General features: G+C 41.8%; 1 long non-coding RNA gene across 1 annotated transcript; it reads right to left on the reverse strand.

The window, feature by feature from the left end:
• Positions 1 to 1322: 1322 nt before the first annotated feature.
• On the reverse strand, positions 1323 to 14956 carry LOC115178106 (uncharacterized). The gene is made up of 2 exons (XR_003872550.1): positions 14921 to 14956; positions 1323 to 2670 (listed from the first exon to the last, which is right to left on the reverse strand). It is a non-coding gene; the product is annotated as an uncharacterized LOC115178106 (long non-coding RNA).
• Positions 14957 to 16528: the final 1572 nt, after the last annotated feature.

Below are 16528 nucleotides of genomic sequence, written 5' to 3' on the forward strand. Positions count from 1 at the left end.
AGCCAAAATCATATATCAAATTCAAGAGGTTTCAAGGATAGAACTAAGAAAGGCTAAATTCCATTCATCTATATAATAATTTACATTTAGCAATATCCAAATAATATAATGAACAAAATCGGATTGCATTAAAGTTCATAATCATAACGAAATACACATTTTAATATATTGAATCTGATTTTGTGAACATTGATACCTTTTAAGCAGAGTTGCAAAGAAAAAGCCATATCTCAGACTGGCCATAAAAAAGAAAAGATTAAGACGGGCAAAAGGACACAGATACTGGACAGAGGAACTCTGCCTAGAAGGCCAGCATCCCGGAGTCGCCTCTTCACTGTTGACGTTGAGACTGATGTTTTGCGGGTAATATTTAATGAAGCTGCCAGTTGAGGACTTTTGAGGCGTCTGTTTCTCAAACTAGACACTCTAATGTACTTGTCCTCTTGCTCAGTTGTGCACCGGGGCCTCCCGCTCCTCTTTCTATTCTGGTTAGAGCCAGTTTGAGCTGTTCTGTGAAGGGAGTAGTACACATCGTTGTACGAGATCTTCAGTTTCTTGGCAAGTTCTCCCATGGAATAGCCTTAATTTCTCAGAACAAGAATAGACTGACGAGTTTCAGAAGAAAGGTCTTTGTTTCTGGCCATTTTGAGCCTGTAATAGAACCCACACATGCTGACACTCCAGAAACTCAACTAGTCTAAAGAAGGCCAGGTTTATTGCTTCTTTAATCAGAACAACAGTTTTCAGCTGTGCTGACATAATTGCTAAATGGTTTTCTAATGATCAATTAGCCCTTTAAAATGATAAACTTGGATTAGCTAACACAACGTGCCATTGGAACACAGGAGTGATGGTTGCTGATAACGGGCCTCTGTACACCTATATAGATATTCCATTAAAAATCACCCGTTTCCAGCTACAATAGTCATTTACAACATTAACAATGACTACACTGTATTTCTAATCAATTTGATGTTATTTTAATATATATATATATACACACACACACACAATATCCAAATCATATATCCAGTCAAATTAATTTAGCAAAAGCCAAATCATATCAAATTTCAAGGTTAGATTTCTATAATAATTTACATTTAGCAATATCCAAATAATATAATGAACAATATCGGATTGCATTAAAGTTCATAATCAAAACGAAATACATTTAAAAATATTGAATACGATTTTACACATGATCAGGTCTCCAGATGAAAAATCTAAAACAGGCCTATTTTTTGTTGTTGTTGTAAGAATTCATAAAACAATTTGTGGTGTTTGGTTCTAAATATCAGAGTAAGAAATTGACGGACACTATAAAAGCTCCAACCAAGTTTATTCACCCAAAGGATCGAACAGACAAAGACATATTTCCACCAGTGGTAATATATATAAACCCCAATTTGGGTGGAGTCTCGTCCTTCTCTCTAGACATGACATCTTTGTTGCTAGGCAGGAAATTAAGTGATGCGGGTGATAAACTGTTCCTTCTCCCTTCATGTGACCTGATCTCGGCTCCCTTCCTCAGTAATCCACATCTCTCCACCCTTATCAGCGCCTGCCAACATGTGATCGTCCTCCCTTCACTCAATACATTCCAAGCTTAACTGAATCCACCATATGCATTCCTCCTACACATAACCATTAACCTCTGTTGTAGAAACCAGACTATGGCTTATATTATGTCTCTAGTATAACTGATAATTAACTATATTTAAAGTTTAGAAATCCAAACACATCAGTGGGTTCAAAAACAAAAAACACAAATTCTCAGTCAAAAGCAATGAGAACAGTGGAAGGTCTTCTCTCCTGTGTGTGTTATGTATTATTTAGACAGGTATAATCATAAACAATATGATTTAATGTGGCATTGAACAAAAACACAAATTCTCAGTCAAAAACATAAGTCAGAACACAGCCTCTCTATTCTCTCATGTGATTTCAGGTCCTCTGACTGGGAAAATGTCTTTCCGCACAGTGAGCAGTGGTATGTCTTCTCCTCTTGTGTATGTATTCTTTCATGCTTATTCAGATGTCTTAACCGGTTAAAACTCTTTTCACACAGGGAGCAGTGGTACGTCTTATCTCCTCCTGTGTGTGTCCTCTCATGCCGATTCAGGGACCCTAACTTGATAAAACTCTTTCCACACAGGGAGCATTGGTAGGGTTTTTCTTGTCTGTGTCTCCTCTCATGGTCTTTAAGGCTCCCTGAATGGCTAAAACTCTTTCCACACTGGGAGCATTGGTAGGGCTTTTCTCCTGTGTGTGTCCTTTTATGCTGTTTTAGGTTCCCTAGCTTGCTAAAACTATTTCCACACTGGGAGCATTGGTAGGGCTTTTCTCCTGTGTGTGTCCTCTCATGCGCCTTCAGGTCACCTAACTTCCTAAAACGCTTTCCACAGTGGGAGCAGCGGTAAGGCTTCTCTCCGGAGTGTATTCTCTTATGCCCCCATAGGCTTCCTGCCCAGGTAAAAGTCATTCCACATTGAGAACAGCGATAAGGCTTCTCTCCAGAGTGTTTTTTCTTATGCTGCTTCAGGGCCCTTAACCAAGGAAAACTCTTTCCACAGTGGGAGCACTGATGTCGTCTCGTTGGTTTGGGTGTCACTGGGTCTGGTTTCCCTGAAGGACTCTTCCCGCTGTCATCGTGAGAGTTTGGTCTCTCTCCTGCCAAAGACAAACAGATTATTTAGTTTAACAGAGACCTGAATGAAACCCCCACATGATACAACTGTCTTCCTATGAGGTTTAATCTGGACTAGATCTCTCAATAAAAGAGCATGTTAACCAGCAGCATACCCCACTGCATCCCACTGCTGACTTGCCTCTGAAGCTAAGCAGAGTTGGTCCTGGTCAGTCCCTGGATGGGGGACCAAATGCTGCTGGAAGTGGTGTTAGAGGGCCAGTAGAAGGCAGTCTTTCCTCTGGTCTAAAAAAATATCCCAATGCCCCAGGGCAGTGATTGGGGAGAGTCTTTCAGATGGGATGTCCTGACTCTCTGTGGTCACTAAAGATCCCATTGCACTTATCTTAAGAGTAGGGATGTTAACCCCGGTGTCCTGGCTAAACTCACAAACTGGCCATGCCATCATGGCCACCTAATCCTCCCCAACATCCAATTGGCTCATTCATCTCCTCTCCCCTGTAACTATTCCCTAGGTCGTTGCTGTAAATGAGAATGCGTTCTCAGTAAACATACCTGGTAAAATAAGGGATACAAATAAATCCCAGTGGCTGTGGTGCCAGGACAGCAACCTCTCCCTCAACATGATCAAGACATAGGAGATGATTGTGGACTACTAGAAAAAGAGGACCGAGCACGCCCCCATTCTCATCGACGGGGCTGCAGTGGAGCAGGTTGAGAGCTTCAAGGTCCTTGGTGTCAACATCACCAACAAACTAACATGGTCCAAGCACACCATGACAGTCGTGAAGAGGGCACAACAAAACCTATTCCACCTCAGGAGACTGAAAAGATTTGGCATGGGTTCTCATATCCTCAAAAGGTTCTACTGCTGCACCATCGAGAGCATCCTGACTGGTTGCATCACTGCCTGGTATGGCAACTGCTCGGCCTCTGACCGCAAGGCACTACAGAGGGTAGTGCGAACGGCCCAGTACATCACTGGGGCCAAGCTTCCTGCCATGCAGGAGCTCTATACCAGGCGGTGTCAGAGGAAGGCCCTAAAAACTGTCATTGACTCCAGCCACCCTTTAGTAATTTAGCAGACGCTCTTATCCAGAGCGACTTACAGTAGTGAATGCATACATTTCAATTAATTTCATACATTCGTTTTTTTTTCTTTTTTCGTACTGTTCTCTCTGCTACCACACGGCAAGCGGTACCGGAGCGCCAAGTCTAGGTCCAAGAGGCTTCTAAACAGCTTCTATCACCAAGCCATAAGAATCCTGAAAATCTAGTCAAATGGCTACCCAGACTATTCACATTGCCACCCCCACACCACTGCCACTCTCTGTTGTCATCTCTGCATAGTCACTTTAATTAACTCTACCTACATTTACATACTACCTCAACTAACCGGTGCCCCAGCACATTGACTCTGTACCTGCACCCCCCCCATCCCCGTTAATATTGTTATTTTTTACTGCTCCTCTTTAATTACTTGTTATTTTTATCTCTTATCCGTAGTTTTTGAAATTGCACTGTCAGTTAGGTGCTCGTAAGTATGTATTTCACTGTAAGGTGAATACCTGTTGTATTCGGTGCATGTGACAAATACAACTTGATTTGATTTGTAGTGCCAAGTCATCACAGAGTGGCTGTAATGCTTGTAGGCCAATGTTTCCCAAACTCAGGACCCCAAGAGGGGCACATTTAGTTTTTCCCCCCCCTGACACTACACAGCTGATTCAAATAATCAAAGCTTGGGGTCCCGAGGACTGAGTTTGGGAAACCCTGATGTAGGCGAATAAAAACCCTATTATACTTAACTGTTGTTATGCATTTATTAGGCCTACTGGATACATAGCCTAGTCAGTATAGGATACATTTAAAGTGTACATTACAAAAGACGAAGAAACAATACTCCAAGCCACAGCTCCATGCTACTTGTCAGAGATAGAGAACTGATACCGTATACTGGTTGTTAGGGTGGGATTGGCGTATTAGGAAGAATTATGGCCCAAATCGGATGTTCGGTACTATATTTAATAAGGATTATATGAACTCCTAAATTAAATGGCCAATTTGGGTCCAATAAATCGATTATGATTTTTTTTAACAAAATAATGTTTCAGGAATGCTAATCTTATCTGTTTCTAACTACATAAACAATTTCAGCACAATCTGAGATGGTGGGTGTTGAAATCCTCTTTCTTGTGCTTTTTGAGATGTTTAGGAGGGTAATGGTATTGGGTAATGATTTATATATCTTCATATAGAGATGTTTAGGAGGGTAATGGTATTGGGTAATGGTTTAATATATCCATTTAAATCAGAAAATAAACAGAAATGACACCCCAAGACTTAATATTTGGTAACACATCCTTTGGTCAATATAACTGCAATGAAGTGTTTCCTATAACGATCGATGAGCTTCCTGCATCTCTGATCTGGCAGTTTGGCCCACTCCTCTTACATTTACATCATTTAGCAGACGCTCTTATCCAGAGCGACTTACAGGAGTGAATACATACATTTCATACCTTTTTTGTCTTTTTTGTGTTCGTACTAGCCCCCCGTGGGAATCGAACCCACAACCCTGGCGTTGCAAACACCATGCTCTACCAACTGAGCCACAGGGAAGGCCGTACGTAATGTTATCAAGAAGTTTAAGGCCGATGCCACTGTAGTCAACCTCACTGGACGTGGCCGCAAGAGAACACTTGATGGAAGATTGCAGCGAAGGATTGTTCCAATGGGTGAGAAAGCACCTCGGTCAACTGCCACAGAGATTCAAGCTGACCTTCAGACACAAGGTACGTCAGTTTCAACTCGCACCATCCGTGCTGCTGTTCTCTCTACATTAGTTTTCAATAGGATTCAGATCTGGACTCATTGCTACTTCAGAACAGTCCAATGTTTTGTCTTGAACCATTCTTGGGTGCTTTTTTTTAAGTGTGTATGGGGGGGGGGTGGTCACTGTCCTGCTGGAAGACCCATGACCTTCGATGTAGACCAAGCTATCTGACACTGGGTCCGACATTGCACTCCATAATACCTTGGTATTCACCTGATTTCATGATGCCATGCACACGTTCAAGGCACCCAGTGCCAAAGGGAGTAAATCAACCCCAAAACATCACTGAACCTCCTCCATGTTTGACTGTAAGGAAGGTGTTCTTTTCTTTGAAAGCTTCATTTTGTTTTCTGTAAACATAGAGATGGTGCGCTTTACCAAAACACTCTAATTTGGTCTCATCTGTCCACAGGACATTCTCCCAGAAGGATTTTCTCATGTTCAGGTGTGTTTTGGCAAATTGCAGTCGGGCTTTCTTATGTCCCTCTCTCAGAAGTGGGGTCCTCCTGGGTCTCCTTCCATATAACCCCCTTTCATTGAGTTTGCGACGGATGGTGCGAGTTGAAACTGACGTACCTTGTGTCTGAAGGTCAGCTTGAATCTCTGTGGCAGTTGACCGAGGTGCTTTCTCACCCATTGGAACCTTCGCTGCAATCTTCCATCAAGTGTTCTCTTGCGGCCACGTCCAGTGAGGTTGACTACAGTGGCATCGGCCTTAAACTTCTTGATAACATTACGTACGGTGGAAACAGGAATATCAAGGTCTCTGGAAATGGACTTGTAGCCATGAGATTGTCCATGCTTGGCTACAATCTTGTGTCTGACCTCAGATAATTCTCTGGTTTTCTTTCTTTTTGTCCATGCTCATTGCGGTACACACAGTGACACAAAACAGGAGAATGAGTCCTTTTCTCTATTCAAACTAGTTGAATGTGTGATTGTTATGCTGCAGGCACATTCAACTCACCACAGGTGAGTTCAATTCCAAAGTAAATGAGAATTACCTGCTTGTAATCTCATTATTTGTAACTGCTTCTAGAAGGTGCCAATAATATTGTTCGGGCCATTTTAGGATTTCTTTGTGAAATTAGCTAAGTAAAATATTCTGGGTTTCTTTTCTGTTTTTTTTTTTTTTCAACTACACACAGACATACATATGTGGATACCAAAATATGTTTTAATTTCAACAGTTTTCTGGAAGAAATTGTGGCATTATTTGAAAAAGAAGTGCAAGGGTGCCAATATTTTTAGGCCGCGACTGTAAGTATCTGGAGGTTTATAGAAATAATAAAAGGACATGACGGGGGAGTTGCAGAGGCCATATTAAGTTCTCAGAGGAGGTTACTCTCAAAGTACACCAGATATTGCCGCCTGACCGTAAATAACTTTTAAGAGAAGCCAGGGCTAGAATATTTTAGCTTCTCAAGTTTTAAGATGGGCCATAACATCACTGACCCAGTGAACATGCGAAGGCTGGGTACCTGAGTTCCACTTAAAAAAATAATCAGTTAGGTGGGGCCAGAAGGGATGAGAAGGCTTTGGCCTCTGATTGGGTGTTACAGAGAGTGAGCCCTTCAGGTGCTACGCAGAAAATAGCGACAGTGGGATCTGGGGAAATGTCCTTAGTGCGTCTATGAGACGGTCTCAAAGAACGAGGGGCAGAATGAACTAGTGTCGGGCATGACAAGTAGAGGAACAGAATGGAACAAGCGTCAGACATGACCAGTAGAGTAGTAGAATGGAACTAGTGTCAGATATGACCAGTAGAGCAGTAGAATGGAACTAGTGTCAGACATGACCAGTAGAGTGGAACTAGTGTCAGACATGACCAGTAGAGTAGTAGAATGGAACTAGTGTCAGATATGACCAGTAGAGTAGTAGAATGGAACTAGTGTCAGACATGACCAGTAGAATGGAACTAGTGTCAGATATGACCAGTAGAATGGAACTAGTGTCAGATATGACCAGTAGAGTAGTAGAATGGAACTAGTGTCAGATATGACCAGTAGAGGAGTAGAATGGAACTAGTGTCAGACATGACCAGTAGAGTAACAGAATGGAACTAGTGTCAGATATGACCAGTAGAGGAGTAGAATGGAACTAGTGTCAGACATGACCAGTAGAGTGGAACTAGTGTCAGATATGACCAGTAGAATGGAACTAGTGTCAGATATGACCAGTAGAATGGAACTAGTGTCAGACATGACCAGTAGAGTGGAACTAGTGTCAGACATGACCAGTAGAATGGAACTAGTGTCAGATATGACCAGTAGAGCAGTAGAATGGAACTAGTGTCAGACATGACCAGTAGAATGGAACTAGTGTCAGACATGACCAGTAGAGGAACAGAATGGAACTAGTGTCAGACATGACCAGTAGAATGGAACTAGTGTCAGACATGACCAGTAGAATGGAACTAGTGTCAGATATGACCAGTAGAGGAACAGAATGGAACTAGTGTCAGACATGACCAGTAGAGGAACAGAATGGAACTAGTGTCAGATATGACCAGTAGAGTGGAACTAGTGTCAGACATGACCAGTAGAGTAGTAGAATGGAACTAGTGTCAGACATGACCAGTAGAGTGGAACTAGTGTCAGACATGACCAGTAGAGGAACATAATGGAACTAGTGTCAGACATGACCAGTAGAGTAGTAGATGGAACTAGTGTCAGACATGACCAGTAGAGTAGTAGAATGGAACTAGTGTCAGACATGACCAGTAGAATAGTTGAATGGAACTAGTGTCAGATATGACCAGTAGAGGAACAGAATGGAACTAGTGTCAGATATGACCAGTAGAGTGGTAGAATGGAACTAGTGTCAGACATGACCAGTAGAGTAGTTGAATGGAACTAGTGTCAGATATGACCAGTAGAGGAACAGAATGGAACTAGTGTCAGATATGACCAGTAGAGTGGTAGAATGGAACTAGTGTCAGACATGACCAGTAGAATGGAACTAGTGTCAGACATGACCAGTAGAATGGAACTAGTGTCAGACATGACCAGTAGAGTGGAACTAGTGTCAGACATGACCAGTAGAGTAGTAGAATGGAACTAGTGTCAGATATGACCAGTAGAATGGAACTAGTGTCAGACATGACCAGTAGAATGGAACTAGTGTCAGACATGACCAGTAGAGGAACAGAATGGAACTAGTGTCAGACATGACCAGTAGAGGAACAGAATGGAACTAGTATCAGACATGACCAGTAGAATGGAACTAGTGTCAGACATGACCAGTAGAGGAGTAGAATGGAACTAGTGTCAGACATGACCAGTAGAATGGAACTAGTGTCAGATATGACCAGTAGAGTGGAACTAGTGTCAGACATGACCAGTAGAGTGGAACTAGTGTCAGACATGACCAGTAGAGTGGAACTAGTGTCAGACATGACCAGTAGAATGGAACTAGTGTCAGACATGACCAGTAGAGTGGAACTAGTGTCAGACATGACCAGTAGAGTGGAACTAGTGTCAGACATGACCAGTAGAGTAGTAGAATGGAACTAGTGTCAGACATGACCAGTAGAGTGGAACTAGTGTCAGACATGACCAGTAGAGGAACAGAATGGGACTAGTGTCAGACATGACCAGTAGAGTAGTAGAATGGAACTAGTGTCAGATATGACCAGTAGAGGAGTAGAATGGAACTAGTGTCAGATATGACCAGTAGAATGGAACTAGTGTCAGACATGACCAGTAGAATGGAACTAGTGTCAGATATGACCAGTAGAGGAGTAGAATGGAACTAGTGTCAGACATGACCAGTAGAGTGGAACTAGTGTCAGACATGACCAGTAGAGTAGTAGAATGGAACTAGTGTCAGATATGACCAGTAGAGGAGTAGAATGGAACTAGTGTCAGACATGACCAGTAGAATGGAACTAGTGTCAGACAAGACCAGTAGAGTAGTAGAATGGAACTAGTGTCAGATATGACCAGTAGAGGAGTAGAATGGAACTAGTGTCAGATATGACCAGTAGAATGGAACTAGTGTCAGATATGACCAGTAGAGGAACAGAATGGGACTAGTGTCAGACATGACCAGTAGAGGAGTAGAATGGAACTAGTGTCAGACATGACCAGTAGAGGAGTAGAATGGAACTAGTGTCAGACATGACCAGTAGAGTAGTAGAATGGAACTAGTGTCAGATATGACCAGTAGAGTGGAACTAGTGTCAGATATGACCAGTAGAATGGAACTAGTGTCAGATATGACCAGTAGAGGAACAGAATGGGACTAGTGTCAGACATGACCAGTAGAGTAGTAGAATGGAACTAGTGTCAGACATGACCAGTAGAGTGGAACTAGTGTCAGACATGACCAGTAGAGTAGTAGAATGGAACTAGTGTCAGACATGACCAGTAGAGTGGAACTAGTGTCAGACATGACCAGTAGAGTGGAACTAGTGTCAGATATGACCAGTAGAGGAACAGAATGGAACTAGTGTCAGATATGACCAGTAGAGGAACAGAGTGGAACTAGTGTCAGACATGACCAGTAGAGTGGAACTAGTGTCAGACATGACCAGTAGAGTGGAACTAGTGTCAGATATGACCAGTAGAGGAACAGAATGGAACTAGTGTCAGACATGACCAGTAGAATAGCAGAATGGAACTAGTGTCAGACATGACCAGTAGAATGGAACTAGTGTCAGACATGACCAGTAGAGTAGTAGAACGGAACTAGTGTCAGACATGACCAGTAGAGGAACAGAATGGAACTAGTGTCAGACATGACCAGTAGAGTGGTAGAATGGAACTAGTGTCAGACATGACCAGTAGAGGAACAGAATGGAACTAGTGTCAGACATGACAAGTAGAGGAACATAATGGAACTAGTGTCAGATATGACCAGTAGAGGAACAGAATGGAACTAGTGTCAGATATGACCAGTAGAGGAACAGAATGGAACTAGTGTCAGACATGACCAGTAGAGTGGAACTAGTGTCAGATATGACCAGTAGAGGAACAGAATGGAACTAGTGTCAGACATGACCAGTAGAGTAGTAGAATGGAACTAGTGTCAGACATGACCAGTAGAGTGGAACTAGTGTCAGACATGACCAGTAGAGGAACAGAATGGAACTAGTGTCAGACATGACCAGTAGAGTAGTAGAATGGAACTAGTGTCAGACATGACCAGTAGAGCAGTAGAATGGAACTAGTGTCAGACATGACCAGTAGAATGGAACTAGTGTCAGACATGACCAGTAGAGGAACAGAATGGAACTAGTGTCAGACATGACCAGTAGAATGGAACTAGTGTCAGATATGACCAGTAGAGGAGTAGAATGGAACTAGTGTCAGACATGACCAGTAGAGTGGAACTAGTGTCAGACATGACCAGTAGAGTAGTAGAATGGAACTAGTGTCAGACATGACCAGTAGAGGAGTAGAATGGAACTAGTGTCAGATATGACCAGTAGAGGAACAGAATGGAACTAGTGTCAGACATGACCAGTAGAGGAACAGAATGGAACTAGTGTCAGACATGACCAGTAGAGGAACAGAATGGAACTAGTGTCAGACATGACCAGTAGAGGAACAGAATGGAACTAGTGTCAGACATGACCAGTAGAGGAACAGAATGGAACTAGTGTCAGACATGACCAGTAGAGGAACAGAATGGAACTAGTGTCAGATATGACCAGTAGAATGGAACTAGTGTCAGACATGACCAGTAGAGTAGTAGAATGGAACTAGTGTCAGACATGACCAGTAGAATGGAACTAGTGTCAGACATGACCAGTAGAATGGAACTAGTGTCAGACATGACCAGTAGAGGAACAGAATGGAACTAGTGTCAGACATGACCAGTAGAGCAGTAGAATGGAACTAGTGTCAGACATGACCAGTAGAATGGAACTAGTGTCAGACATGACCAGTAGAATGGAACTAGTGTCAGACATGACCAGTAGAGGAACAGAATGGAACTAGTGTCAGACATGACCAGTAGAGTAGTAGAATGGAACTAGTGTCAGACATGACCAGTAGAATGGAACTAGTGTCAGACATGACCAGTAGAGGAACAGAATGGAACTAGTGTCAGACATGACCAGTAGAGTAGTAGAATGGAACTAGTGTCAGACATGACCAGTAGAGGAACAGAATGGAACTAGTGTCAGATATGACCAGTAGAGGAGTAGAATGGAACTAGTGTCAGACATGACCAGTAGAGTAGTAGAATGGAACTAGTGTCAGATATGACCAGTAGAGGAGTAGAATGGAACTAGTGTCAGACATGACCAGTAGAGTAGTAGAATGGAACTAGTGTCAGACATGACCAGTAGAGGAACAGAATGGAACTAGTGTCAGACATGACCAGTAGAGTGGAACTAGTGTCAGACATGACCAGTAGAATGGAACTAGTGTCAGACATGACCAGTAGAATGGAACTAGTGTCAGACATGACCAGTAGAATGGAACTAGTGTCAGACATGACCAGTAGAATGGAACTAGTGTCAGACATGACCAGTAGAATGGAACTAGTGTCAGACATGACCAGTAGAGTGGAACTAGTGTCAGACATGACCAGTAGAATGGAACTAGTGTCAGACATGACCAGTAGAGTAGTAGAATGGAACTAGTGTCAGACATGACCAGTAGAGGAGTAGAATGGAACTAGTGTCAGACATGACCAGTAGAGTGGAACTAGTGTCAGACATGACCAGTAGAATGGAACTAGTGTCAGACATGACCAGTAGAATGGAACTAGTGTCAGATATGACCAGTAGAATGGAACTAGTGTCAGACATGACCAGTAGAGTGGAACTAGTGTCAGACATGACCAGTAGAGTAGTAGAATGGAACTAGTGTCAGATATGACCAGTAGAGTAGTAGAATGGAACTAGTGTCAGACATGACCAGTAGAATGGAACTAGTGTCAGACATGACCAGTAGAGGAACAGAATGGAACTAGTGTCAGACATGACCAGTAGAGGAACAGAATGGAACTAGTGTCAGACATGACCAGTAGAGTGGAACTAGTGTCAGACATGACCAGTAGAGTAGTAGAATGGAACTAGTGTCAGACATGACCAGTAGAGGAGTAGAATGGAACTAGTGTCAGACATGACCAGTAGAGTGGAACTAGTGTCAGACATGACCAGTAGAATGGAACTAGTGTCAGACATGACCAGTAGAATGGAACTAGTGTCAGACATGACCAGTAGAATGGAACTAGTGTCAGACATGACCAGTAGAATGGAACTAGTGTCAGACATGACCAGTAGAGTGGAACTAGTGTCAGACATGACCAGTAGAATGGAACTAGTGTCAGACATGACCAGTAGAGTAGTAGAATGGAACTAGTGTCAGACATGACCAGTAGAGGAGTAGAATGGAACTAGTGTCAGACATGACCAGTAGAGTGGAACTAGTGTCAGACATGACCAGTAGAATGGAACTAGTGTCAGACATGACCAGTAGAATGGAACTAGTGTCAGATATGACCAGTAGAATGGAACTAGTGTCAGACATGACCAGTAGAGTGGAACTAGTGTCAGACATGACCAGTAGAGTAGTAGAATGGAACTAGTGTCAGATATGACCAGTAGAGTAGTAGAATGGAACTAGTGTCAGACATGACCAGTAGAATGGAACTAGTGTCAGACATGACCAGTAGAGGAACAGAATGGAACTAGTGTCAGACATGACCAGTAGAGGAACAGAATGGAACTAGTGTCAGACATGACCAGTAGAGTGGTAGAATGGAACTAGTGTCAGATATGACCAGTAGAGGAACAGAATGGAACTAGTGTCAGACATGACCAGTAGAATGGAACTAGTGTCAGACATGACCAGTAGAATGGAACTAGTGTCAGACATGACCAGTAGAATGGAACTAGTGTCAGACATGACCAGTAGAGGAACAGAATGGAACTAGTGTCAGACATGACCAGTAGAGGAACAGAATGGAACTAGTGTCAGACATGACCAGTAGAGTGGTAGAATGGAACTAGTGTCAGACATGACCAGTAGAGTAGTAGAAAGTAGATAAATGTCTATAAAAAAATATACTGGTTGTTGGATTCCTCATGTCTCACTCAGTCGTAGGAAGAAGTTTGGTCCACATTGGATGTCAGACACTATATTTATTGAATATTATGTGAATCTTATGAATCAAAAGGGCCAATTTGGGTGCTATCAATTAGCTTCATTTCTCAGAGATCAAATTACATTTCAAGTTGCTGAAATGACATGGAATGCCTCAGCTGTTTTTCCTAAGTCTGTAGCAGCTGCTGGAATTTCCAGAGTTATCCATCCCTGTGATTGGGTATGGTAACTCCTACTCCTATAGGTTAGTTAAGAGGTCAGGTAAATGGGAGTTGGATTGTGCCTAAGAACAGCCCTTAGCCGTGGTATATTGGCCATATACCACAAACCCCCGAGGTGCCTTATTGCTATTATAAACTGGCTACCAACGTAATTAGAGCAGTAAAAATAAATGTTCTGTCATACCTGTGGTATACGGGTCTTATTGCTTAAATAAACTATATATACTCTCCTACGTATTTATTCAGACAGGGAAGAGTGACTCTATACTCCAGCATTTTAGATTTGAGATCAAATGTTTCATAAGAGACAGTACAGAAAGTCACCTTTTATTTGAGGGTTGGATGCATTTGCAGTTTGTTTTGGTTGTGTTTCTGATTATGTTTAACCCAAAAGAAATTACCAGTAAATAATGTATTGCGTCATACAAGAATAGAATATGTTTCTGAACACTTGTATATTAATGTGGATGCTAACATGATTAGGGATAATCAATGAATCATGAATAATAATGAGTGAGAAAGGTAGAGCCATATCCCTCATACCTCTAAAAATGTGAACCTCCCCTGTTATTGGTAATTAAACGTTTTAGCTTCAGCGTCCTAATAAAAAGATAGGGGAGTGTAGCCGAGGGTAGTGGAGAAGGTGGAAAATGTTAAAGTTCCTCGGCGTACACATCACAGACAAACTGAAATGGTCCACCCACACAGACAGTGTGGTGAAAGAAGGTGCAACAGCGTCTCTTCAACCTCAGGAGGCTGAAGAAATATAATTTAATTTAATTAACATCTGCTAACCATGTGTATGTGACCAATAACACTTGATTTGGTAATTAAGCGTTTTATATCTCGACTGTCCTAATAAACAGATAGGGGAGAGTAGCTGAGGGTTTGAAGAAATGGACCAACTCTAATTCATAGACAGAGCTGTGATGCAAGGACCGACCATGAGATCGAAATGATTGTTTCAACCACGTTTTGAGTCAAATAGTGTTTGTTTACATTTGCATTGTTTACACACAACGAGAGTTTTACAAGCTTATATTTGGGGTTCTGGTGAGGAGCACATTTCAGTGCAATGACCCTCTGGCTTTCAAACCACACATTAGTTCAACAACTGCAGAGTTTCTGTCTGGGTTTTTAAGACGGTACTCACTGGTGTTAATCAGATCTTCAGTCTCCTCTTCCTCTCCATCTCTCCAAACGTCTTCCTTCTCCTCTTTTATTGAGATAGCCTCCTCTTCCACTCCAAAAGTTTCTTCCTCTTCTTTCAATGTGATACTGATAGCCTCCTCTTCCTCCTCTTTCATACTGAAAGCTTCTTCCTCTCCTTTTACTGAGACATCCTCCTCTTCCTCCTCTTCTTTCACGACAATGTTCAGCCACAGACCCTCTTTCTCCGTCCAGCCGACCTCTTCTTTAGCAGGAGCAGAGTAGCTTAGTGAGCTCATGGTCGGGGACGTTAGCTAGCTAGCATTGACGATTAACTTAAGTTCAGTATAATCAACACATTTGTAAATTGAACAAGCAAGTTATGTTTAAGTTAAACAGTAGATACGTAAAGAGGAGTGTGTTAAAAACACCGAGATCAACATACACAAAAATGGTCCAAAGAGCTTGTTTTCGGTTGTATGTTGGCTACCAGGCTACGGAGGTGGTTGAATGAGTCAGTATCCGTGTTGTTGAAACAGCATCCGGTGTCGATTAGTCCACTAGATATGACGTCACCATCTGAAGACGCATATCGCCGTCAGCTGACTGGAATGGGTAACGCAGATTAGAAAAAATATTCACTACATTGTTTATTCATTTAAAGATGAGCAAATATGTTTTGTCTGACTTCTTACAGCCAAAACGTTCGTCTATGCAGACCTGTAGCTACATGTGAATATGTACATTATGAATACATACTGTTAGAATAGTTTAATGCAGACCTGTAGCTTCATGTGAATATGTACATTATGAATACATACTGTTAGAATAGTTTAATGCAGACCTGTAGCTACATGTGAATATGTACATTATGAATACATACTGTTAGAATAGTTTAATGCAGACCTGTAGCTACATGTGAATATGAACATTATGAATACATACTGTTATAATAGTTTAATGCAGACCTGTAGCTACATGTGAATATGAACATTATGAATACATACTGTTATAATAGTTTAATGCAGACCTGTAGCTACATGTGAATATGTACATTATGAATACATACTGTTAGAATAGTTTAATGCAGACCTGTAGCTACATGTGAATATGTACATTATGAATACATACTGTTAGAATAGTTTAATGCAGACCTGTAGCTACATGTGAATATGTACATTATGAATACATACTGTTATAATAGTTTAATGCAGACCTGTAGCTACATGTGAATATGAACATTATGAATACATACTGTTTTAATAGTTTAATGCAGACCTGTAGCTACATGTGAATATGTACATTATGAATACATACTGTTAGAATAGTTCCGTGTAGCTCAGTTGGTAAAGCATGGCGCACGCAACGCGAGGGTTGTTGGTTTGATACTCACGGGGGACCAGTACGAAAATGTATGCACACACTAATGTAAGTCGATCTGCGTCTGCTTAATTAATAAAATGTTAATAAATTCAGATTTTTTTTCACATCTAGATGTGTCCTAGCTAAGGACTTAACTCAAATCTTGACAATATAATGTCAATTGTCAGATCTGGCTGCTTTGTGTGATGTATTGTTGTCTCTACCTTCTTGACCTTTGTGCTGTTGACTG

This window comes from Salmo trutta, chromosome 38 (assembly GCF_901001165.1).
Source record: "Salmo trutta chromosome 38, fSalTru1.1, whole genome shotgun sequence".
Lineage (NCBI taxonomy): Eukaryota > Metazoa > Chordata > Actinopteri > Salmoniformes > Salmonidae > Salmo > Salmo trutta.